We start from the raw sequence: 27,735 nt of genomic DNA on the forward strand, positions 1-27,735 counted from the left end.
CTTGATTCGTACAGCACTAAATAAGTAAATTAATTTAGGTAGAATTGCCTTTTTTATTATATTAACTCAGCCTATCCATGAGCAATGAAAGTTTTTCCAATTTTTTATCTGATTTTATTTCTGTGAAAAATGTTTTTTAGTTATGATCACATAGTTCCAACGTTGGCTTCTAGTTCATTCTCATGGCAGATAATCTTTGCTAATGATTTTAGGTAGATGTTATTTATCATTTTGAGGAATGTTCCATCTGTTCCAGTGATCTCTGGTGTTTCTCATTGTGAAGATAGAATGAAGAATCCCTTTGTTTATTTTTAGTTAACCAAATCAAGAACTTAAAGTGCCCCTACTTAGCACTGGTAGATCACTAGGTAGGAGAGTTCACATATCACTTACTAGCTCACACCTCCAAAGGCTATAACTTCTGCCCTCCCCTGGGCAGTGTAGGCAAATTGGGAAGCTATGATTGTTTCCTCTGAAGAGGAGCAGAGACAGGAAATGACACTGAGAAAACTGATTTAAAAGGCCAGCCACAGTATTCAAGTTCTCTCTGCATTGGTGAGTGGGCCTGGAAGAACTCTCTTTCCTTCCTTGGTTCCTTAGAGAGACTCTTCCCTTGGATTCTGCATTGGTGATTATTGCTGACGACACCACTGAGACTTCTGGCTGAGGACTACCCAGAAATCCATAAGGAGATTGGGACTTGGAGAAGCCCCTGCTGGGGGCTCAGCTGGACTTCACCAGAGCAGCACTTAGGGCTGGTAGGCTAGACCAGGCTTTGTCTCCTTCCTATATTTCCCACTTTCACTATCTCTACTGTGAAGATGGGATTAACTTCCCCTGATTATTTTTAGATTTAATCTCCAGAAGTGTATTTACTCCACATATCCTTCAGTGGGGGAGGTCTGTGACCCACATGTGCGATAGGGAGTGACAAACCAGAATTGTCTGATGGCCCCCAGGCAGTCCTAAATAAAGCTTTAGCTGTAATTGGTCCATGTAAAGTGAGAGGAAGGCACAGGAAGTGACTAAAGGAATTGTCTTTAAAAGTGGCAAGAACTTCCTGTGACAAGGTCTTTTGCCTTCAACTTGACCCTGGAGGAGCTTTGGCTGAGGACCTCAGACTGATTTTCTATTTCCCCTTAGAACTACCATGTGGGTGAGTGAAAAAGATTGACTCCTTTCCCTGGCTTATTGTAGAGGTACTAGCCTCCAGAGAGACTCCTTGTCTTGGAGGAGCACTTGTGGCTAAAACGCTTATTTAATTTACCTCTGGGCCCTCTTTGTTGGGATCTCTGCAGCCCTGCCTGGTTTGGACCAGGCCAGGGTAAATATCTACTCTTTCTGATTTTCGTACTTTCAGTCTTTCTCCTTTTGTAAATAAATTACCATAAAAATTCATTTGGAATTGAGCAATAATTCTTGGAGACCACATTCTTATAAATTTAGTCCAACCATTTTATTTACCCCTTACATTCTGGCCCTTCCTCTACATTTTGACTTAGGAGCTAATATTTTATAAGCAGTGACCACAGTATTATTTGTTTAACTCTCATATTGAGTCAAAACCTAAATTTAAGCCTTACATCATAGGAATAGTTGTTGAATTTTGCCAAAAGCTTTTTTTGTATCTATTGGAATCATCACAGGATTTCGGTTGTTTTTGGCGTTGATGGTCAAATGGGCTGATGCTTTTCATAATGGTGAAGCAGCCTGAATTCCTGGAACGAAACCCACCTGGTGGGATGCAGGATCCTTGTGCTCTATCGCTGCCACCTTCCTGCCGGCATTCCATTAAAAATGTTTGCATCGATTTTCTTTAAGAAGATCGGCCCTTAGCAAACCAATCCAGTATCTTTGCCAAAAAAAAACCCAAATGGAGTCACAAAGCGTCAACCACCACTGAAACAAATAAACAATAAAATAAAAAGGTCTCAGATGCCCAGAAAAAAAAAAAAAAAAAAAAAAGAAGATCGGCCCAGAGTTTTCTTTCTCTGAATTTTCTCTGTGACCTTTGTGTCTGCTGTAGTATACAGAATTGGGGTTATATAGTTTTTTCTAGCTTTGGCTGAGTTCCAAAAAGCTGTTAGAGGTTTTAGAATCTTGAGGAGAGGCAGTTGACTGGATCTTCCGTGAAGGGAGGAAGTCAATGAGCGAGCTCTTAGATTATCTAGCTTCAATATTGAAATTTAGCCTAGCATTGATAGATTTACTTAAGAAATTATTATTTAGATAGACCCTTTATATCTTCCTTTCCTAATACCACCCTGCCTTCCCTCCCTTACCTTAGTGGCTGTGGAGTTAATAAGGAGAGTAATTAGAGAGGAGTTAAATCTGTGAAGAGTTATCTAATTGACAGCATTATTTATAATTTAAATCAAATCATCATTTATTCCCTTTAGATAGATTTTGTAAAACCGAATAAGGCAGGTCCTTACTCAGATTCCATCTTTACTTCCCTTCCCCCACCTGAGGTTCCTGAGATAACTGATAGGGCTTTCCTTTAACCCACCTTCCTAACCAACATCCTTCAAACAATTAAACCCTATGTGTTTAAATAGTTCTATTTAGTGTAATTTGTCTGGTAGTTATCAAGAGGGGAGAAGAGGGAAAGAGACAACATACTCTGGGCTTAGAGGGAAGCTGGGCATCCATCTTGAAGGAAGGTGTTACTTCAAAATAGGTCCCTTCCTGTGAAATTAACTAAAGCCTGTTTGTTAATTTCAGTCTAGTCTATTTCCCTCAGCCTGTGTTTGAGTCTAAGTCCCAGTCTGTAAGCCTGCTGTGCTTGTCTGTTTAATTTCTCTCTCCCTAAAAGATCTCTGTTTCCCTTCTGTGTTATACTCCTGACTTCAGTCCTTTTATACCCTGAATCTCCTTTAATCCCAGCCTACCTGAAGCCTAATTTATCCACTTACCAAGTCTCCAACATCCTCCTTTCAATTCCCTTATCCCAAACACCTTTCCTCAAATTACCCACATAACATTCCCCAGGCTGCATGCTAGGATCCTACGATGGGGTTTCTTCCCCTGCCCCTCCCCGGATCCCCCGACCTTGCCATCATCCGAGGGCCCTCTTCTGGCTCACTGTCCGGACCTCTCTGTCGGCCTCGCTTCCTCCCGGGGGAACTCGGCTTCCGGAAGCGCCCAGCCTGGCCGCAGGCCGCGAGGGACCCCGAGACCCCCCCCCCAGCCCCCACGGAGCGCCGGGAGGGAGCCGGGAGAGCCGGTTCCGCCGTGAGGAGCCTCCCGGGGTTTCTGGGCTTCTCCTCTTGCTCTGAGGCCTCTCCCCGCCCCCAGCCCAGGCTCCAGCCGGCCCCTGGGGAGCCCGTCCCTGCTCGCTCCGGTCCCCTTCCCTGAGGCTGGAGAGAAGCCCAAGTTCTTCCGTTCCGCGGACATGCGCAGTCACAGGCTCCCCCCAGCCCCGCCTTGTTCCCAGGCTCGGAGGCTGCCTCTGCGCGGGGTCACCGGAGCATCGTCTCCATCTCCCTCGTTCTAACGTCCTGTTCTCGGGGCCTGCCTGGGCGGCTCTCTGTTCTGGGGGCTCAGCCTGGGGTGCCTGCAGGAAAGAGCGCCTCCTGGGCCTCCCTGTAGGGCTTCCTCCCTGCTCAGCCTGGACAGGCCAGAAGGCTGGAAGGAGAGTCTGGAGTCCAGAGAACGGCCTGAGCCCCCTCCCCCATCCCCCCATCCTCCATCTCCGGGAAGGGCTGGCCACGCCCAGCCCAGGCCTGTGTATTGTCTCCTCCTGAGGTCTCAGAGACTGCGGAGGGGAATTCAGAGCTGCAGCCCCGGCCCTGAGGCCAGAAAAGGAAGAATCATCCCGGGAGAGAAGCCCTTCCAGGCCTTTAGCCCGGCCTCCGCGCATTTTGGAAGTGGACCTAAGCCCAGGCAGACCACATCTCCCCGGAGGTGTCAGAGGGAGAATCACCGAAGAGAGAAGCCTGCTTTGGCTGCTTTTTTCCCCTAACGGAGGTGGGGAGCTTTGGTTCCTGCTGAGCTGCCCCACAGCAAACTTTTCCTTTCCTAAACCCAGATAGACCCGACCAAATAGCCCCAGTCTGGCTTGATTTAATTGAATTGGCAAACCTGCCCACAAGAAGACTCTGCCCAATTTCCGGTACCTCAAGCCAGCCGCAGCAGGAGGGGGACCCCCGGCTACCTTCTTTCCCTCCTTTTTCCCTACCTTTTCTCTAGTTTTCCACACACAGCTCTGCTCCGGCCTTCTCTGGCTTCACCAAGGGCAGGATTCATGGCAGAACAAGCCCCCTCAATTTCAAAACTTATTGCCTTGCATTTATTTCTTATTTATCCCTAACATTAAAGTCCAGTTTTATTGCCTTTTAAAATAAACTTTTAAAAAGTAGCATCCTGGGGCAGCTGGGTAGCTCAGTGGATTGAGAGTCAGGCCTAGAGACGGGAGGTCCTAGGTTCAAATCCGGCCTCATTCACTTCCCAGCTGTGTGACCCTGGGCAAGTCACTTGACCCCCCATTGCCTACCCTTACCACTCTTCCACCTATAAGTCAATACACAGAAATTAAGGGTTTAAAAAATTTAAAAAAAAAAGTAGCATCCACATTTTTATTAGAGTATTGGAAATGGTTTGGAGTTCTTTAATTATTTGATTTTCTGCAGTTCACTCTCGGGCCCTAGGCTCAGTACCACATACCTGCTGCAGGGGATACAAGGCTACCACCCCCCACCCCCCCATTGGGGTTTCTCTTCTGCAGCAGCAGTAGGCATGGCACCATTCGAAACAGGGAAGAAAGACTAGGGTTTTTCTAAATTTGAGGAATAAAAACAGTAGCATTGATGCCTTTTACCAGGCTCTACTTTGGTTCTTTTAACTTAAATTCTTAAAGAACTGAAACCAGTTATTGGCAGCAAGGATTCCAGAGAATATTCCAGCTCATGGCTTTGGGTATATCATCTTGATGGTTCAACCAGGCAAGTATTATCAATAGCCTTTTGGTTAAATCTGAAAAAACTGACCCTTGGCTTCTTCCCAGCATTCCATGAGGCTACTCCTTGTCTTGATCCTGCCATCCTGACTCCTTCAGCATCTCCCCCTAACATGCCCCTCTCACCTCCCAACCCACCTTTGATACCATCTCTCTGTCCCCCCTCACTGGCTAACTTGTGCCCTGCCAACACTTGCTCTTGCTGTGCCCACCTTCTCTCTTGCCTTGCCCAGCTTCCCCCCCCCTCACTGCGCAGCCTCCTTCTGTTCTTCCCTTGCTCAGCTTTTCTGTCTCCCTCTCCCTCTTCCTCCCCTGCCCAACCACTCCTCCCCTGGACCTCTCTTATTACCTCTCCTTCCTCTTCCCCCATCACACCCTGACATCTGTCTCCACCCAACCAATGAGCCAAACACCAGGATCCACAGACAAGTCCAATATAATGCGTATATAATGTATACTTTTTATATAATGGTGTTGCAAGATTTTACTAGTAACTAACTTAAATTTGAATTATTATCTTTATGTTGTTTTGTTTCTGCAAAAATATAGTTAGAAGTGTGTTATTTTGCTATTGTAAATATCAGTAACTGTAAATACCTGTATCAAATGTCTGACTTGAGTTTTGCAAGATGTTTTGCTTTCTTCATGTTTACTTTTCCTCTTTTCAGTATAGAATATAGAATAAGAATAGTTAGGCTAAATGATTCATTGGGGAGATGGGTCTCACAGCAAGTCACAGAGGGAGTGCTGTAATAAGGATTTATTTAGTTTTATTTAGAGCAGGTTTTAAGTCAGAGAAAGGGTTTGTGAGTTTTACACTGTCCCCTTTTAAGAGAGGGGACAGAGTTTGCTATGGGCTTTTTAAGAGGACTACCTTAAAAAGAAGCTTGCTTAGGAGTTCAAGGCCTGTCTCTTCGACTTCCTCTGGAGAGCAGGTTGCTGGGTTTTTTCTCTGACAGTAAAAGAAGATGTTTAGGGACTTTAGATACCATTTATTTGAGAGTTGGAAATATATGCTGAACTGAGAGCATTTACTGAGAGCTTTTCCCCTCCCAGCCAGAGGGGGAGATGAAGAGTAGTATTTTGTCACTGAGGTAACAATTCGATTGAAATGAAGGGAGGCTAACTGGCAGAGGCCTGATTCTTCCCTGACTTCTGGAGAGAGAGAGAAAATCTGCTTCAACTTCTCTCTGAAGATTATATATTACTTGAGGAGTTTATAGCATAGGTTAAATTAGTCAGAAATATTATTTAAGATACCTTAGAGTAGTTTAACAAGTTGGGCAGGTGTTACAGAATTACCTCATGCTCTGTTAATGGAAGGAGAGAAGTACACGGTCCTTTCCATGACAAAATGTAGGATTTAAATTAATACCCATTATTTCAAGCATTATATTTTATAAAGTTTATTAATAATAACTAGAAATAAAAGAATAAAAGAGTAATTATCTAACAAAATATAACCACGTGACTAAAGTCTCTTGTTTGTTTAAAAAGACCGCGCTACTGCCATTACAGGAAGGAAGAGAGGTGGAAATACATAGAATTTTTACGCTGCCTACATCAGCACATGACAGAAAGAGAGTGGAGTCCTGGGAATCGTAGGTTTTTTTTTTTTACACAATCCCCCTTGTGATACTTTGTGAGACTAGTCTCTCCAATGGATCATTTAAACATAATCAGTTTATACCTCTGAAGATCTAGATATACATACAATATTGCACTTTCTAAGAGGAAATTACAATAATTTGGGTCTAAAAGGGAAATAAAAGAAAAATAGAACAAAATCAATAATTGCTAGGTGCAATGACAAAAAACCAATTAGGGGGCAGTCCCCTTTGGCATACATTCAAAAGAAATGTGTTCAACCCCACCACAGTTCAATTTCAAAGTTCTTTCTGGATCCCTTGGTGCTGTGTAAAGTTTCTGCAGGCTTCTCCATGGTGCCTTCTCAAAACAGTTCACTTTCTGAGTTCTGGGAGGTAGCAAGTTTCTTATCCTAAACTTACTCTGAAACAAGAAAATTTTTTTATAAAACTATAATTTAAATTAATTATACAATCCCCCCCTGAGGAGGGTGTTGACAAACACATGGATCACCCAGGGATACATGGCTGAGTTACGAGGTATGTGAATCAATTTCTAAAAGGAAGTCAAAAGCATAAAAATGAACCAAATAGAAGGAAAAAATAAAAATTAAATAGTATATAAAAATTTTGAGTAGGCAAGAATAAGCCTATAAGAGGTCCTGGAATCAGGGTCCAATAAAGTGATTTATTTCCCACAAGCTTTTAGGACCATCACAGCAGTATGCATTTCCATAATTGGCAGCCAGGACTACAGAAAATTGCCACATTTATGGAAGACAGAAAAAGGATCAGATTTTAGCAGCAAATGGGAAATATTCTCTAGTCTGATTTTACCCTTGTTCTCAGGGATAGGGGAACCAACATGTAGCTAGACTGATATACTTTATCTGGATCTGGCACAGGGAAGTCCTGCATCTGATGCATGTCAAACAGCCACAACCATGAACCCCAAAACTTCTTATTAATCCCATTGGGATAGGTTGGTCTTCTTTGTCCTTGTGGTTCTTGGCACTTTGTATAATGGCTCTTTTGTGATCCTGTCTCCTGGAATCATACTGTAAGGATTAAAAATGATGAAGGCTGATATTATGAGGGAAAATATTTTAATTAAAGCCGTTGAAAAAAAATATATACGACCACGCCTGACTACTTCAAAAAATGCCGCCCTTCCGTATCTCCTCCCATCTTCCCTAAGTAGCCAAAGAGCGTCTCAAGGCTGACCTCTGAATTTAAGCTGTGCTATACATTGGGGATGTCACCACGTCTGAAACTGGAAACCCATTGGATCACGGAAAATGTAGTTTCAAAGTCTCCCACATGTCCACAGGAAGTTGGTCAAATACTTTTAAATAGGACCCCCCAGAGTTCCAAATAACACAATACAAAATCATTCACCATAGTCCCATAATATTTAACAATTAATGGCAGATTTCCATAGTCTAAAGCTTCTGGGTATGTAGTAATTATAGAGCTAATGAATATTGTAAGCTTATATTAGCGAAAAATTAAAAGAACTATTAATACTGGTAATGTGCTTCAAGTGTAAAAAATGAGAGAGAGAAAAGGAAATTCAAGTATTCTATTGCACATACAAGGAAAAACTATAATAAAATTTAAAAAGTTAAAAAAATATAGTTCACAATTAGTGACACACTGTGTTTGCCCAAGGAGAGGCAGACTACAACTCTTCTTAAAAATGAGATCCATTTTCTTTTTAACTTGGCCATGATTCACAGTGTGAGCGTAAATGATTTTTACCAAGGAACAGCTTTGCAAAACAGTAGTATAGCAGCTAATGTACATTCAAAAAACTATCAAAATCCCTGAAATCACAAAAAGCTCATAAAATCTACAAAGGTTACTGATACAGGTTGTATCTAGTTTGATGGGTTACATTCATCATCTGTGTGACAATTAGCAAAGGTAAAAAAGGTACAAAAGATTGAATAGGCAATATGTGACCTTGATGGATCTGGTGACAAACCTAGGATCCATAAGGATTTCTATTTTTGCAATGGAAAAGGTTTCCCCAATGGAAAAGGTTTACTATGGGCTTTTACAATGGTATTATCTCCAGTCCAGGTATAAGACATTTCAAATAAAGATAGTAGGATGGTACAAATAACAACAGTGTAACAGAACATATAGTTAATAGCCAAAACAGTAATTTAAAGTGACACAGTGTAACAGAATATATTAGATCAGCTCAATATGAGAACTTAACAAAACAAAATTAAATTTTAAAACAAATAATCAGCAAATGGAATAAGCATGACAGGATATAGTCATTCAGTGTCAGTAGAAGGTTCTCTTTTTACATGAGAGCAATGAATCCAAGAATCATTTTCTCCAGTTTGAATAGCTGTTGGAGTGGTTAACAGGATTTGATACAGGACCCTCCCAGGCAGGCTGAGTAGCCCCAGTGTGCTGGAAGTTCTTTATACACACCTTATCTCCTGGGTGAAGTTTATGGAGCAAGAAGTATACAATATATTGACTATTAGCTGCTCTGCTACATTTAAACAACAGCTGGTATCTTAAATAAGTGTTGTATTAATATAATAAAAAGGTTTTGGGGGTACTATTTCTCCCCCCATCCCCTATGGTTTTATTGTAATATTACCTGACTGGTTTTATTATTTTATGAAAGTGGAAATGTTGCTTTCTTACACCAAAGCTAGCATAAGAAGGGGTTTATCCTATGTAATATTGGGGATTATAGTATGTGGTCTGTTATATGTGATGATTAAAATCTTGTTGTGTATGATTAGAAGATACAATGTTTTGGGTTATTTAAATTTTGGGATTGCTGATTTAAAGAATGTTTTTATGGCTTTGCAAGAGAAATTGGATAAAATTGAGACTACCTGTGAACAGCTGAGAAAATTAACTGGTATGGGTGAGGATTTAAAGGTGCAGGGACTAGTGAGGCTTGAAGGGGCTGAAGGACAACATGCTCCTACTAAGATAGAGCTAGAAGCTGCAGCTTTAGAGGAAAAGCCAGTTACCCGTTGTCCTCTAAGAGATGTGAACTATGTTACAGCAGACCAGGGGATATTACATCTGAGACAACATAAGAATTTTACCTAGGGGGAATTGGAATCATTGAAAAAGAGGATTCCAAAATTCAAAGATGAGCTTGTTAAAGTGGTTAAGGAATTAGAGAGAGTAATCCAAATTTATAATCCAACATTTAATGACTTTGATTTATTATTGGATGAAATTTTAATTAGAAGGGAGAAACAAGAGATAGTGGAGCAGACTAATGCAAATACTGATCTCAGTCCATGGTTGCTGGAGTATAATGATCTAGAGATTAGTTCCGTAGAGAATTATAGGCAACTAGACATGGCAAGGGAATCTATAGTGGAGACCATGAATGTTAACTCCAAGTGCCCTGACACTTGGTCCAAGATTGAGAGACTAAGACAAGATAAAGGGGAGAATTCATCTAGCTTCCTGGATCAGATTATTTATTGTGGGGAAAAATGGCTTGGCCTGGATCTGCTTTTGGATGAGAATGTCAGTCACATCCAGAGACAGTTTGTGAAAAATGCCTGTCTTGTGGTAGAGACCAATTTTAGGAGTAACTGCCCGAATTGGTTTACCATGGGATTGGATGAGCTCAAGAGAATGGCTACTTATATCTATCAGGATGAGACAGATAGGCAAGAGGATGATAAGACCAAGGTTATAGAAAAACTATGAAAGCAATTGACAGAAGCTAATAAGAAGATCCAGGACAGTGAGATACATTAAGTTAAGACTATTGCAGTCCTATAGTCTTACAGACCTCCAAGGCTGGAATACAGTCATACGCAAACTAGACAAAATCCTCCCAGATGTTTTCTTATGTAATCGAGTGCTGCACATGGTCATGAAATATAGATACAGGGGACAATTTGCAGTTTAAAATATGGGAAACCAAGGCAATGTTAATAATAATAGATATAATAATGGATATAGGCAAAATTTGAATATTGCAAATAGATTTAATAATGAATTTAATATTAATGTATATAATGGTAATAATAATAGTTGTTGTAATCATGTGTGTAGCAGTGTTTCCCAGCAAGCTCCTGATTTACAGAGTATGTAGGATTTTATCCAGATGGGAGAAAGGCCTAAGTATTCTCAGGTGGCTGGAGGTAATGCCCAGAGGGTTGATATATGCTAAAAGGAGGCTTTCAGCATGAAGGTGTCAAAAGGATGGTATGATTTAATTAAGTTTAGATAATGATTATTGAAAATAAATTGTTAATGATAATGAATTAAAAGAATGTAAAATTATGTGATAATTAATGAAATTAATGGAATAATTATTATTAATGATTGAAGTAATTAATGTGAATAATGAAATTAATGAGAACATAATTAATGTAAATAATGAAGTAGAGGAAATAATACAAATAACGTAGAAAATAATGATTTAATTGTAAATGTGAGCAATGGAAATGTAGAGACTAATGGAAGGTGGAATGAGTCACAAAAATCCTGGCAAAATGATTATACTGGAGGACCAGAGGAAAACAAGGATGTAAGAGTAAATGAGGAAATGGTAGGTGATGGACAGGAACTAGGGCTGCATTTTCCTGATCCAAATGTGCTGGCTCCTTTTACAGAAACTCATTCCCCACTGAGTAGCACAGAACTTCATGTTACTCTGAAAGTGGGAGAACAGATTTATGATTGTCTTGTGGATACTGGAGGGTCTAAATTTGTTCTGCAAACATCCCCAGGAGATTGTAAGGCTATGGGAACTATGGAAGTGGTAAAGGTAACTTGAAGACTACAAAGGGTAAAGAAGTTGCAACCCAATGAAGCCATCCACCGACTCCATGAAGATTCCTAGTGGGTAGGACACTCAGAAAGGGGAACCAAGGACTGAGTGAAAATGGGTTACAGGTTAAGGACTAAGGAAAAGAGAATATAAGGCGAGAATAAAGACACACAGACATAGAAAGTTCTGGCATAAGGTAGTCAGATAGTGAGTAAGCTCTGGTGGGCAAGAGCTTCATCTTCAACTGCCATACTGCTACTTTTATTGGGGTTACAACAGTATAGGGGGGAAGGGGAGAGCCAAGTGGTCTGATACATTAACATTATGAGGTAATCATCATGAGATACAAATTGCCAGATTCTAAGAAAATACCCAGATTAGGAGTTCAAAATGGTCTAAGGCATCTACAGTTGTTTGATAGATATGTTACTTGCTTATTGTAGACAAAATAAGGAGACTAAGATAACTGACCAGTCTTCCTGAGTGTAGCCTTAGGGAAGGGCTAGGAATTTGGCAGGGTTGAGGTTCAATTTAACACAAGGTTACAGAAATCAATCATAAGCAATACAAGAGTCAGTTTTTGAGCATTCTTTAAAATAATATCACAATTAATGTATACCTGTATTGCTACCCCCAAAATGGTATCATTGTGTCCTTTATCTGTAGGACACTCTTTCTTGCTAATGCCCAATTCTCCCATGAATTTACTTGGGAGAGATCTTTTATGCAAATTAAGAGCTACTATTCAATGTACACCAACAGGAGATATAAAGGCCCGCATCACAATCTCTCTTTGCAAGTCAAAAGAGGGAAGTTAGTGACCTCCTGTGACTCCGAGTGGCCCACTTTCAACCTTGGTTGGCCTAAGGGTGGCACCCTCCTCCGAGACATCATCTCCAAAGTCTGGGCCAAAATCCTTGACCCTAGTTTGGAGGGCCACCCTGAACAGATCCCCTGCATTCTTACTTGGCAGGACTTGATCTTGGACCCCCCTTTTTGGTTACAGCCCTATGTTTTCTCAGAACCAAAGAAACCCGTCCATGCCCTAGCTCTCAAAGATAAAATGGAGAGGATGGGGAAACCCCAGAGTCCCTCGGCCCCACTGGGGCAACCCCAAAGTCCCTCTACCCCACTGGTCCTGCCTGACTCTGATAGCACCCCTCCTGATTTTCCTGTACCCCCCCCCCAATATGCTCCCTTGTACTCCCTCCTAGACCCAGATGGGGGACAGGTGGAGGCCGCTGAAGCGACCCCACCACCAGCGCACCGCACTCATGGTTGAGGCCGGATCCCCGAACCTGAACCTGAACCCCCATCTTCCACCACAGCCCTTCCTATCCGTGCTGTGGGCCCCCTTGTCCCTGGAGGACCTCAGGTCCACCAATATTGGCCTTTCTCCTCCAGTGACCTCTATAATTGGAAGACCCAGAATCCCTCTTTCTCTAACCAACCTCAGAAACTTATTGACCTCATAGAATCCATCCTTTTCACTCACAGTCGCACCTGGGACGATTGTCAGCAGTTATTACAGGTTCTTTTTATGACTGAGGAGAGGGAGCAGATCTTCCTGGAAGCCAGAAAGAATGTCCCTGGTGTGGATGGTCATCCCACTGCTCAGCCCAATCTCATTGAAGATGCTTTCCCACTGTCACATCCCGATTGGGACTTTGACCAACCTGAAGGGAGGGAGCGTCTCCATGTCTATCACCAGACTCTAGTGGCTGGTCTCTGAGCTGTGACCCGAAAGCCCACCAATTTGACCGAGGTAAATCTAGTCAGACAGGGACCCATTGAAAGCCCAGCGGCATTCCTTGAGCACCTCTAAGAGGCTTTTTGATTATATACCCCTTTGGACCCTTAGGCTAACATCAGTAAGGTGGTCATGCTGTTGGCATTCATCCACCAAGCAGCCCCAGAGATCAGGAAAAAACTCCAAAAGCTGGATGACTTTGTCAACCAACCCATTAGTGAACTCCTGAAAGTGGCCAAATGGGTATACAATATCTGCGAGACCCCCGAAGAGAAAACCGAGAGGCTGCGTAAAGAAGATCAGGAGAGACTCGACAGGCTGTGCCTTGAGGACCGCCGGCAGGATAGAAAATGTCAGAGGGAAATGGCTAGGATACTAGCAGCCAGTATAGTAGCCCCTCTGGCCACTAGACCCACCCCGGGGCCAGTCCCCTCTGCTGACAACAGAGGATGCCAACAGCCAGCCCTTACAGGTAGACAGGCCTTCAGGCAATGCTTTTATTGCAAAGAAGAGGGTCATTGGAAGCGCAACTGCCCCTATCTGCGTCCCCTGAGAAGTCAGTTGGGGGATAGTAACTGGACCCCTAGGAACCACCCTGTGAAGACGTTGGTCACTGGCGATAGTGATTGATGGGGATGGGACTCATGCCCCCTCCCTGAGTCCTGGGTAAAGGCAAAAATAGAAGGGAAATCTGTGAACTTTCTGGTGGACACAGACACCGAGTTTTCTGTCCTGAAAGCGCCTGTGGGAAAGATATCCAAAAAGACAAGCGGGGTGCAAGGGGCAACAGGCACTTGCCAATATAACTGGACCACCACTTGGACAGTGAATTTAGGCACCCATAAAGTCACACACTCCTTCCTGGTTATCCCTGAGAGTCCAGCTCCCCTTCTCGGCCAGGACTTACTTCACAAAGTAGGGGCCCCCATTTACTTCCAGGACAAAGGGATATGTGTAACAGACAAAGAAGGGGTCCCCCTAAAGGTCCTTATACTGTCCCTTCAGGATAAGTATCACCTCCATACCCCCCCCTTCCTGGCAGTATACCCGACCATGGGCACCCCTGGATGGTCAGGGTCCCTGGCTGAAACTGTGGGGGTGGGATTAGCTGTCATTGTAACCCGTAAGTCTGGCATCACCCCAGTCCATGTCAAGCAATACCCAATGTCTCTGGAGGCCCGAAGGGGCATAACTCCCCACACCAACAGACTAAAAACAGCAGGGATCCTAATCCCTTGCCACTCTCCATGGAAACCCCACTCCTGCTGGTTTGGAAACCTGGGGGTAAGGACTATAGGCCTGACAAGGATTTAATAGATGTCAACACCCGGGTGGAGGGCAGACACCCCACCGCCTCCAAACAATATACTCTCTTAAGCGCCTTGACACCAGATCTTGACTGGTATACTACTCTAGACGTAAAAGATGCTTTCTTCACGCTTCTGCTTGCACCACTCAGCCAGCCTCTATTTGCTTCTGAATGGTATGATGAGGACACCCAGGCAACTGATCACATCATGTGGACACGGTTACCTCAAGGTTTCAAAAACAGTCCAACCATCTTTAGTGAAGCTCTGGCCACTGACTTGCGAGATTTTCGTGTCAACCACCCCCGAGTTACGCTTCTACAGGATGTGGACAACCTCCTCCTTGCTGCCTCGTCATAAGCTGAGTCTGAGTCCGCCACTCTGTCTCTCCTAATTACCCTGAACGCACTTGGCTATAAGGTCAATGGAAAAAAGGCATCTGTTGCTCAGTGGGAGGTCACATACTTGGGATATAAACTCAAGGGAGGCCCATGGGGGCTCACCCAGGCCAGGAAGGACACCATCCTCAATATCCCGTGCCCCACAATCCAAGGCAGGTCCGTAGGGTACTGCAGGCTGTGGATCCCCGGGTTTGCAGAGCTGGCCCAACCTTTGTATAGGGGGTTCCATGAATCCACAAACTGGGAATGGACTCTTGAAATGAATTCTGCCTTTGAACTTCTTCATCAAGCCATGATCACGGCACCCGCGCTTACCCTCCCCAACCCAGAAAAACCCTTTCAATTGTTCATTGAGGAAAAAGAGGGGATAGCAAAAGAGGTTTGGACACAGCATTTTGGGCCATGGGATGGCCCAGTCGCCTCTCTGCAAAACGCATGGATTCCATCACAGCAGGATGGCCCCCTGGCCTAAGGATCATTGCTGCTACAGCACTCCTGGCAAAAGAGGCAGATAAGCTTACTTATGGACAGGCTCTTGTTATCACCCCCTCAAAAGCTGCTGAGTGCATCCTCCTACAGCCACCTGATCGTTGGCTGTCTCATGCACGTCTAGCCCATTATCCAGCCCTGCTTTTGGGTGCATCCCGCATTTCCTTCAAAACCTACTCATCCCTAAACCCCGCTATAGGGGACCAGCCTCTACATGCAAAATGAGGGTTCTGAGTGGCGTTTACGGCGTCGGATTGATAAGACAGGAAAAAGAAAAATGAGAACAACCAGACTAGTGGTTAGCCATGCTGTTCCAAATTCTGTGGGCATGGAAGTTTATTATATATCTTTCTCAAAAAAGAAGTCACAGTTGGTAAGGGGCAATAAATCACGTATAATCCATTGAAGTCTAAAGAATACAGATGCAAAGACAAATGGTCAAATTCCAAACCCCAATTCAGCAGGGTATAATTCCGGGAGAGGAAATATCCTATGGAGATGCTCATCAATTGAAATCTGCATGCAGACTAAAGACTCAGGTTTTAATCTGAGTATGGAATCGGCGTTTGTTTAAGATTTAGGCTTCTTCAATTATCAAGGAAGGAAATTATCAATTCAATAGAAGCTGGTCTGCCACTTCAAAGCTCTCCAAAAAGAATTGTAAAAAAGGTGGGGATCAAAGACTGAGTCAAAAGAGGAGCCTCAGATTTTTATCTTAGATGGCCCATTCAGTCTGCATCCTGACATGCAGTGCAGAAAAATCATACACATGGTTTTACTTGCCGATGATTTTGTAATGGGATCCAGATAAAATATCTGTTACAGACTCTGTTTCTCTAAATGACTCCTAATAACCTTTTTGGAGGGATCAAGTTGATTTTGGATTAACCTACCTGCTGGTACCAGAGCCTTTTTGGGGCTCAGGTGACCAGGACCAAACACAAAGACTGCCTCAGCCTGGATTGGTCACGTAGGGAATCCAGATAACAGGCCCTAAATTTGATCCTATTTCTCCAAAGGTTTTAATACATAGAACAGCTTCCCACACCCCGCCACCCTGTTGCCCAACCCCTCCTCCTCCCTTGCATGACTGCCAAGAGATCCTTGCCGAGGCAACCACTGCCCAACCAGACCTTAAAGACACTCCGCTGACCAACAGCGACTTTGTGTGGTTCACGGATGGCAGAAGCTTTATCGAAGAAGGGCACCGAAGGGCAGGGGCAGCCATTGTCAAAGCCTCTGGATCCTTGGTCTGGGCTGCCTCACTTCCAGAAGGCACATCAGCTCAGAAGGCCAAGCGGATTGCTCTAGTGGAAGCCTTGAGGAAGGCTGAAGGTAGGTTGGTGCCTAACCGTGTACACTGACCACCACTATGCCTTCGCCACCCTGCATGTGCATGTACCCATATACCAAGAATGCGAATATCTCACCTCAGGGGGGAAGCCTATCTGTAACCTACCAGAAATACAGGACCTCCTATTGGTGGTATGGAAGCCTAAAGCCGTGGCTGTAGTCCGCACATCCTAAAGGGAGAATCCCTAGAAGCTCATGGAAACTGGGCTGCAGACCAAGCGGCTTGTGAGGCTGAGGTATCTGCACCTTCCTTAATCCTTCCAGCCGTCATAACATCACCGCCTGAAGGAGAGCCACAATACACCACAGAAGATCGAGCCTGGGTTGAGAAGCACCAAGGACTCCCTGATGGACACTGGTATCAGGATCAGGAAGGACACCTGCTGCCCCAAACCCTAGGCCAACTTCTTTCTACCCACCTACATCATCTGTCCCATCTAGGGGAAAAGAAACTTGCCCAACTACTGGACAAAGGGAAGCTTCAATTCAAGGGCCGTAGTAGTTTTCTTTAGCAGTTAGTGACCACATGCTGAGCCTGCCAACTCATGAAAGCAGCTAAGCTGGGCAATCATCATGGACATAGGGTTAGGGGTCAGTGGTCTTGCCAAAACTGGGAAGCAGATTTTACTGAAATCAATCCAGGTAAATTTGGCTTCAAATACCTCCTTGTCCTAGTGGACACCTTCTCAGGCTGGCCAGAGGCATTTCCTACCAAATATGAAATGGCTCTAGTAGTAGCCAAGAAACTCCTCAAGTACAGACAACTTCTATATTCTCCCTAAGGGAGCAAGGTGGCTATGCTCCACCACTGGGCTAACACCCTGTGTAGCCCAGACCACCCTGTCCTCCAAGAACGAAATGTGTCTCCTTGTCACAGTCCTACCCTGCATCCTCTTCCACCTTGGGGAGAATCTTCACCTCTACTGGGAAACTCGCTCCCCGGCATCCATCAGGATAAAGCGGGAACCTATCCCTGCCATCACTCTCACAACCATCTTTGGTCTAGTGGGTGTAGGAATGGGTAAATCCTCCCTGACACTTCATCATCAAAGTCTTTCTGCTCTCAGGGCTGCAGTGAATGAGGATTTAGCCAGAAGAGAGACCTCCATCCCCCACCTTAAAAAATCCCTTACCTCCCTGACTGAAGTAGCTCTCCAGAATCGCAGGGGCCTGGACCTCCTTTTTCCCCAACAAGGAGGCCTCTGTGCAGCACTTGGAGAGGAATGCTGCTTCTATTCTGACCACACAGGGGTTGTGTGGGAATCCATGACCAAACTCAGAGAAAGCCTCGCCAATCAACAATGAGAGTGAGAATCCCAGGAGGGGTGGTTTGAGCACATCTTCTACCAATCTCCTTGGTGCACAACCCTCATCTCCACCCTATTAGGCCCCCTTCTCATTCTTCTCCTTCTTCTAATCTTTGGCCCTTGTATTTTCAACCATTTAGTGGCTTTTGTGAAAGAACATATTAGTACTGTACACCTTATGGTCCTGAAACAACAATATCAATTCCTTTCCAGCCCCCCAGAAGCCCCTTATGATGATGCTAAGACTTCTGTTTGAGGATGATTCCTCAAAGGTTCATTAAAAGAAGTGGGGAATGATAGGCCTGGGAAGGAGAGCTGATAAAAACAGCAACCTACTGAATTGCAGAAAGACCCCCAACCAGTAACATCTACTAGATGGCAGGAAGACCCTCAACCAGTAACATCTGTTGAATGAATGATAGGAAGCATGTGTAAACATCCAATCCTCCCCCTGGAACTCAACCTATATAAATTGGCTGAGTCTCTCATTCAAACATTCCATTTGCCTTGGAGGCGCTGGGACCCAAGCTAGAGCTTGCAATAAAGCAGAGTGCCTCTTGCTCTTACATTATCTGGTGTGCCTCCTGACTTAGGAAATCAGAACCAGGCTGAACAATCTGAAGAGAAATTAGACTCCTGGTTTCTGTAGCCTGGTTAATTGTTTTTGTTATAACTAATTGGTCTATGGGATGGACTGGCTTAATTTGGGGGCATAATAAATGGCTTTACTCTGTAGATAAGTTTTTGGATCTACCAGGGAGTCCACTGATTGATATTTTATAATTATCTAGCCAATGAGTCATTTATAAGCAAATTGTTCCTCAGTTATTAACAGATCTTTCCATTGCAGGACTGAGCTTGTGGCAAATGAAGTCAGTTGGGTGTCTGATGGTCCTGTTGTAATAGAATGTTTGTTAGTTAATTAAGAGTTAATTAGGAAATAGATTTAATTGACAAGTTTGTGTATATAAGGTCTCCAGTGTGAGGGAAATATTGGACTGGTTACCTTAAGAAATCAGTTGGAATTTCTATGAAGATTCCTTAAGAATTTTGCCAAGAGCCCTAGAAATGTGAGAGGGATTAACTGTCACATCTCAGAGGGAGATACTCAGAGGTTGGAGGTTTTTTTTTTGTATTCCCTGGAAAATCATGAGAGAAGTTGATGACAGTTGGTGGAGAAGATTTTGGAAAAGTTTGGAGAAATTGGTGAATCATATCATTGGTTTGGAGAGATACTGGCTGAGATTTCTCTGTGACATTTACAGAGGAGGAGGAGGCCAGCAGGGCCTGGAGAGAGAGCTATTCTGCTAGGAACCTGTCTGGAGCCGATTCCCTAAAGCTGTGGAATCTAGAGACCCCAAACTTGCGGCCTAGTGAGATCTGATGAACCCCAAGTTTTAGGAATAGTTTGTAGGTTGGAGACCTCCAAAGCTTGTGCTTGTTCCCTGTTCCCCATTCCCATGAGAATTCACCCAGATGGGAATCTCAGGCTAGCAGTTGCAGACTGAATAATGGACCCTGGGGTAAATGCTAAATACCCTTTTGTCTTAGGTAGTCTTCCCCATTGTATCAGAGACCCTTTCCCAGGAATACACACCTGGGCAGGGACCATCCTTTAGTCTCCATTGTAAGTAGCCCCTTCCCTCACACCCCAGCCTCTGGCTAGGATTCCTTTCTCTGACTTGATTGTATCCTGTCAGTATGATAATGTCAATCATCTTTCCAGCCCCTGGATCTTCCCAAATAGTATATAAGTCCCCAATTTCTTTTGTTCCTAGGAGTCATCATCTATCGTGGTGGCACTCCCAGGGGGTCAGGGACCAGAGCAAGCAGTGTTCAATCCTCGGACTCTGCATAAGGCACGTGATGTGCAGCTCTGAGTGGAGACCTAATCAGCCCTGTTCCCCCTTTCCCTTGATTAAAGAGTGGCTTTTATGACTATTTAATAGTTTGGTGTTTTTTCAAAGTTAACGGCTGGAAAGAAGAAAAGAAATTACTTGTAAATAATTTTAGAAAGATAAGAATTTAGGGACATAGAGAGGAAGAGAGGTCAGCCTTGATTTAATTCAAGGAAGAAGATTTTCCTTGGGAGGGAAAGTGGGGATCCAGATTTATAGATAGTTTATTAGATTAAGGTTCTTTCATACAATAAGAAACTTTCCTACCTGTTTTTCCTTTTTCTCTCCCTTTCCTAAAATTTTATACTACAATAAATAGTTTAATATACATATTAATCTGAGCATTAAATTTACTGTTTAGACTCAATCATCATCGTCAGCTGTCAAAACTCAGGATCTGACTCCTCTCAAGAAGTTTGCCACACGGCAAAAAATTGGAAAATGAGGGGATGCTCTTCAATTGGGGAATGGCTGAACAAATTGTGGTATCTGTTGGTGATGGAATACTATTGTGCTAAAAGGAATAATGAACTGGAGGAATTCCATGTGAACCGGAACAACCTCCAGGAATTGATGCAGAGTGAAAGGAGCAGAACCAGGAGAACATTATCCACAGAAACAGATACACTGTGCCATAATTGAATGTAATGGACTTCTCTACTAGCAGCAATGCAATGATCCAAGAAGATTATGAGGGACTTATGAGAAAGAATGCTGTCCACATCCAGAGAAAGAACTGTGGGAGTAGAAACACAGAAGAAAAACAATTACTTGATCACATGGGTCGATGGGGATCACCCCAGTGCAAATATCAATAATATGGAAATAGATCTTGATCAACAACACATGTAAAACCCAGGGGAATTGTGTGGTAGGTATGGGAGGAGGAAAGGGAAAGAACATTAATCATGTAACCACAGAAAAATATTCTAAATTAATGAATTAAATAACAATTTTCAAAACAAAAAAGAAGTTTACTACAGCCACCATCAACTCTACTTCCTTGGAGTCCGTCATTTTCCAAAATGCACCCATTGCCCTTTGATGGAGTTTATTCAGCCTCCACCTTTTGGCATTTTTGGATGGGTGGAACCACTGCTCAGGCTGTTGCTAAAACAGATCTTCCCAGCTGGGAATCCTCTAGTGGCAGAGCTCCTGCACCTCACTTCCACCCTTTCCTTAAGATTGGTAGAAGACACTAAAGATGATTATTAAGATTAAAGTTACTAAATCTCTGAATGATCTTTTTGTTCTGTTCCAGAGGACTCATTCAAAACCCCTGGAGCCCTAACAATCCGACCTCTCAGTCATTGCCCAGGGAGCCACCCCTAGACCAGGCTCCCCTACAACTAGAGATTGAGTCTATTGCAAAAGAAACCTGTACCCAGATGCTCTGTAGCCAGATGGGAAGAACGTCACCAAGTCTCAGAAGAGCCCATACAAGTATAAGTACCCTCTTTTCCTCTCTTACAACTGTCCATCCAGTGTCCTTCAGCACAAGTCCCCAGGCCAGCTAGAGAACTTGGCCTTGCTCCTTTTTCTGTGGGGACCATCTCCTCCCCCGGGGTTTCCTTTGGCACCCATGGAAGCGAGGTCTCTTCATAAGGTGGGCAAATACTTCAACGATGACCTACAACGGAAAGCCAGTCCTCAGTTTCCCAGCTGTAGCCACCTGAGACATTCCCCGACCCCCCACAACTCCCCCTTGGCTGCCTCTCAGAAAAGAGGGTTCTTCCTGGCCCTTCACAGTCAAGCCAACTTAGCTGAGGAGGCCAGCGTAGCCTGTCATGGAGGAGAGAAGACTCAGAAGTAACAGAAGCCCTCAGAGGGCCGCAGCCTAGCTGGGCTTTTATGTCACCTCCCTTCTGTCAGCTTGCCTGACCCACCCTGACCCCGCTGGNCCCCTTCAGTTCCCCCCCATTCTGCAGTAGCTCCTCCCCCCCAGCAGTCTCCCTCAATCCACCCAGTGCAGCTTCTGAATGAAATGAAGCCAAAGATGGTGGCAGAGGGGGTGGGGAGGCTTCTGCCAGTCCAAGGCCCTTTGCTAGCCTGAGGCTCCCTGTCCCCACCATGTTGGGAAGAGTCTCCCCGAGGCCTAAGAAGGGCCCTGGGAGCCCCTCTGAGTCCTCCCCCTCTCTACTTCCCCACAGGCTCTAAAGAGAAAGTCTCCCCGCCTTGGGGCTCCCACCTCCTGAAGGAACCCAGTGTGACCCCAGCAGAGAGCCCGCAGCCAGCGGGAATGGCCCCCGGGACCCTGAGGCCCCCCTCCCAGGTGAGTGCAGTCCATCGCCAGCCCTGGCCAAGCTCCCCCTGGCTGGAATCAAGCAGAACTCGGACCTGTGTCTTTGCTGGGCCTCCAGAGGCACCATCCCTGCTTGTCCTCAGGTGTAAGAAATAAAACGAATATAAAAGGATAGATTTAAAAATATATTAGGGTCTTAAAAGATTTATTGTTAGCCATTAGAAAAATGAAGCCACGTGCCATGCTAAGAGTCAGTTTAAAAGACTCTCCCTGTTACCTTCTTTCCCCATCCTGGATCACCTCCAAGTCACCAAAGAGGCAGTGCCAATCCAGCCACTCACTATTTATCCTTCTGTCTACATTATTACACAAGACAGGAAGCCAGTAAGCTCAAGGGAAATGTTGTTTGAAAGACCCCTAAACTTCCACAGGAAGTTTAGATCAGAGACCTCAAATTTTAAGTCACACACAGGGAGCTCTAGAGTCCTCTCTGGCTACCCCACGTCCACCCTGTTTTGGGGTTTCCTGTCTCAGGAGCCCCTGCCTGAAGGAGCAGCCCAGGTTGCAGCCAGACAGACCCCGGCGCTACCATTCATTCCTCCCCCCACTCAGCGGGGATGGCAGGGGGGTCCCCCAGCTCCAGGGAGGGCCCAGGGACAGGCTCTGCTGCTGAGCTCCAGACCTCGGGCTTTGGACAGGTCAGTCAGGCCTGCCAGGGAGGCTTCAGAAGGAGTTTGGGGGGAGCTCAGGGGAGGCCCAGACAGGAAAAGGAGCGTTTTTAGCAGAAGGAAAGGGCTGGGTATGGCGAGCAGGGCTGGAATGGCTGCTGAGAAGGGCTCCAGCCAGGCTCCTTCCTCCAGGCCTCCTTCCTCTCAGAAGACTCGGGGCTGCTTCCTGGCTCAGGCAGGGGCTCAGCCTTGGCCAGGCCTTTGTGCCTCATTAGACAGAGTAAAAAGAAGCAGGTGAGGGCCGAGGGCAGGGCAGGGGCTGCTGAGGACATCCAGCACCTTGTTCTGTCCTCACAGCAAAGGCAGCCTCCAGGGCAGACACTGAGGTTCTCCCCCACATTCCCTGCTGACAGCCATTCCCTACTGGCTACAGGAGGGCCTCAGTGGTGGGTGCTGGGGAATGGGGGGGTGACAGACAGGATTGGGGTTCCCCAGCCCCAGGAGGAAAGAGCCTGGGAGGGGCTGGCATCAGGGTGGGAAGAGAGAGGCGCCAGGGGAGGGGGCTGGGCTGGCTGAGGAGAGCTGCCCCAGGGAGGAGAGCAGGCCTGGGTGGAAGCTGGGGAGCCAGTGAGGCAGGGCCTGGCAGGAAGGTGGCATCCAAGAGCCCTTCTTGTTCTTGGAAGGCCAGTCAGGAACAGGGCGGACATCCAATCTGGGGGACCCCTGGCTCTGCCCTGCCTGGTTGGTTCTGAAAGGTTAAAAATTAATATATAATATCTCCAAGTATTAAATTTAATAAGAATTATTTATAACAACGTGAAGTAAAGGAAAATAAAAAGCTAGAGTAAAGGGGAACTAACCCAGCTGTGGACACAAGAGAAGAGAGAAAATGGGCAGAGTTCCACACAACTTATTTACAAAACATGAGGACACAACGTGGGAACTGAATAATTGTCATAGGGACTGCAACATCCTCCTCAAGGGGGATAGTATAATTACCATAGGAGTTGTATAATTGCCATAAAACTAAAAAAAAGTTTTGAAAAAGAAACATTTCAGGAAAGAGAACTCAGTATAATTCTTTGAATCTAGAAAATGAATTGTTCGAAGAAAGCAATATGAAGATGCCCAAGGAAAACCTCCACAGCATCAGAAGATCCAGTATGAGCTTCGGAGTATAACTGATTCAAGAAGGGTGGAGGGGGTCAAACAGAAATTTTTTGAATATAAACTTGTATACCACAGGGGATTGCCCCCTAATTGACTTGTTGTTGGTGCCCTTGCAAAGATTGGTTTGCTCTCTCTCACTCTCTCTTTTATTTTCCTCTTATTTCTAATTATTGAATTTTCTATGAACCTTTAGCTAGAAGATCTTTAGAGATACAAGATAATTATGTAAAATGATTCACTGGGGAGGCCAGTCTTCTAAAGAATCACAGGGGGGATTCTGAAAGGAAAAAGAACTTATCACAGTTTGCTGATTTGTACTATGGTCTCAAGTAAAGTCTGACATCCATTGGATAAATCAACCTGCAAAGATACAGTGTTTAAATGGTGCAGACTTTTTAAAAGCCTGGAACCTTTTGGGTTATTAATTAGAACTTATAGTTGATACTTTGGGTGGCTTACAGACTATTTGGAATGATGGGAGGGGTACAAGGAATGTTGGATTTAAATATTGTGAAAGGAAATTCCTGATACTCTATGTCTATTTTGAGTTTACACTTATGAAAGGGGAATCGTTTATTTTCTTTGCCTAGTTGGAGTTAAAACTTTGGTTAATAATATCTTAAATACCCCTACTTAGTACCTTCCTAGATTATGAAGACAGAATAAACTCTTCCTTGTCCACTTTTGAATTAATCAACAAAATCTTTTATACTTCCAAAAGGAAGACATTTCTACTTAACCTTAAGTAGGTGGAGGTCTGCAACCCAGGTGATGACTGGGTGATAACTATGGGAATCCAAACTGGGTGACAACTCAGAAATGTGTGAATCCTAGGAGTAGAGTTAACACCTTTAGAAGTGACAAGTCAGTCCCACAGACATTGTCCCTGGGCAAAGCTGGACAATTTGGAAACTTTTGATTGGTCCCTTTGAAGAGGTGCAAGAACAGGAAACCACCATAAAAGCCATGAAATCCTTGGGCTGGGCAATCTCATGAAGTTGAGTCTTGTGTAGAGTGTTTCTTAGAGATAGTACTCAAGGGAATATTACTGGAGACTGTGGTGTAAATCTTGGCTTTAATTTAATTGTTGGGTGAGTGGAAAGGATTGACTACTTTCCTAGTTTCCTAAGAGACTAGCTTCCATCTTGGAGGAGGCCTTGTGGTTACTCACTACCAGCCCTCCTGGTTGAGGGCTAATATAGGTATTTTCTCTAATCTCTCTCACATTTTTCTACTTCATTGTTTGAGATATAATAGCTTTGGCAACCATGTTATTTCATACAATTTAAGTACAACCACTAAATGTAACCTTTACAACAGGAAAGAAATAAGATAGGTTTAGTTTAGCAAGGGATCTTAATCAAAGTTCCAAGGAGAGAATAAACTGTTTAGAGCAGTGATGGGCAAATCATGGCGGGCCAGATGTGCCCCCCTGAAATGTTCTATCCAATTCACTGGACATTATTCCTAATCTGATGAATACAATGAGTAAGATACAATACAACGAAACTTTGAAAGAATTGCCTTAGAAACAGACTGACAGATGAACATTTGGCCCCCTCTTTAAAAAGTTTGCCCATCACCGGTTTAGAGAATCATTTTATGTATGTAGATATGAGAGGAATGAAGAAAGTTTTTTAAAAGTTATATATCCTATTTCCATTAATTGAGTAAACAGAGTAGATGAATGTAAAAGATGTGAATGTGTTACTGCTAATAATATTGAACAATTCTTATGTTTTGAAGCAATGAAAAACATCAATATTTCATCTTTGAGGTCAGTATCAAATTAGGTAGGTCAAATTATATCCAATAAATCCATAAGTAATAATAATTTGTACCAAAAAATTTAGAAGCAGAACCCTTCCAAAGAATCATTTGACAAGTATTTTATACTTAGTATTTACCAGATCTAAGGTCATGACATGACATGATATTATTGAAACTTTTATAATTAGAGCAATGCACACAGCATCTGTATTCCTATTAAATCTGATGGACAATTTGCAATTATATATAATAGCACAATTAAGATTTAAGACGTTACTTCAAAAGGGCAAATACACATTCTAATTTTGAAATAAAGACCATTTAGAAATTGAGAAATTATGCATTTCTGTCCTAGCCATCTGATTACTTTCAATTTACTTTTCCTTGTTTCTAGTCTTTTTAAATGTAGTCAGCAGATATTATTATTACTGTTATTATTAATTCTTTTTTTTGGCTAATTAGACCAAAAAGATTCTAAGACTAATGACATACTAAATCACGTTGGTACCAAACACAAAGTAAGAGAGTATTCCATTCATTTATCTTATTTGTTAAGATAACACTACTACTGCTATTACTTTCTCCTACTATTACTGTCTCTTAAGTTCCTCTTAAGGATGTACAGAAAAAATAGCAGCTTTTAACAAAAGCAGGTTCTTTTGAAAAAATCACTGAAATTGATGATCTGATGCAATTTTATCTTCATTCTTTCTTTTTTTGGGGGGCGGGGGCACTATTTAGAGGACAATTTCTTTAACTTTGACTTAAAAACTGAATATAGGCTCTGTATTTTGGCATGTAGAAGAACTTGAAAAAGATAATGGAGTTTTGTGGTTTTAGCCCATGTGGGAGAACATTTCAAAGAATTCTGCCCCAGATTTTAACTCTTAATTCTGGCTTAATTACTGTCAGTGAAGTATTTGACTAAAACAGTTTTCATGTCCCAGAAATTTATTACAAGCTTCACAGCTCAGTACCATAGATTCCTTTAAGGTTTCTTTCCTGTTCTTAGATTTGTAACTACTTTTGTATTATAGGATCTATAGACATTCCATATATACATACATATCTCGTACCATGTAGAGAATATACAAGATCACATATAAATATACACACACATGAACATGTATTTACATATATGTACATTCCCTACATTACAATTATGCCATCCCAAACTATTTTACAAGTATGTACATATCTTTACATGTGAAATATGTACTGCATCTCACCACCCTTTTGTAAATCCTAATCCTAATCTCTACATATCACCCTATATGTTCTCTGATGTTACCTAAACAGAATATTTCAAATCAGATCTGTAAGAATTAAATTTTAATGGTTGACTAAAATATATAAAGATTATAAATAATATGGTTGTCACCAATTTAAAGTATTATTGCTCAAAGTCGAAATGACTTTTAATGGCTTTTATTTACAAAAGAGGTGGAAAGAGTGAAAGTAGAGAAATACAAAAGGGTAGAAAAGACATTAGCCTACCTAACTAAATACTGCTCCAGTATGGTGCTCAACTCAGGCAGGACTTCTTGACCTACAACCAAAATTAAACTCTCTCCAGACGACAAGAAGGGAAAGCCAGCTTTCCACTCACCCAAGTTCCCTCCAAGAGACAGGTCAAGACAATGACTCAAGTTGAAGGTGATTCCTGAGGTTGAGTTTCTTACTTGAGTCCACCTTATTTTAGAAGTTGACTTCCCTTTTGAAGTACAACTCCGTCTTAAAGCTGGCTTCCTTCTTGGAGTTGACTTTCTCAGCTCCAGAAATTCAGGACCTGGTTATATAGTGGTTTCTTGTTGTGGATTTTAAATTAATGTTCAATACTCTATTATACTTAATAAAGTTTTATTAATAATAATTAAAGTAAGAGACCTAGCTATTCAGCATACTTGCCAGAACAAAAGAAAAATAATGAGGAGCCTCAGAACTTATACAAAACGTGACCACTCAAACTTGGAGGCACAGTAGAGATTAAAGGTAATTTTGGGAAATACTAAGGGACTTATGGGGGATAAAGTCCAAGGTTGAAAATCTCCATT

At 43.3% G+C, this 27,735-nt stretch overlaps 1 pseudogene; it reads left to right on the plus strand.

Moving 5' to 3' along the window:
- The first annotated feature begins 12,074 nt into the window (after window positions 1-12,074).
- On the plus strand, window positions 12,075-13,706 carry LOC123230512 (annotated as a pseudogene).
- The last annotated feature ends 14,029 nt before the right edge of the window (window positions 13,707-27,735 follow it).

Source organism: Gracilinanus agilis, chromosome 1 (assembly GCF_016433145.1).
Source record: "Gracilinanus agilis isolate LMUSP501 chromosome 1, AgileGrace, whole genome shotgun sequence".
Classification (NCBI taxonomy): Eukaryota; Metazoa; Chordata; class Mammalia; order Didelphimorphia; family Didelphidae; genus Gracilinanus; species Gracilinanus agilis.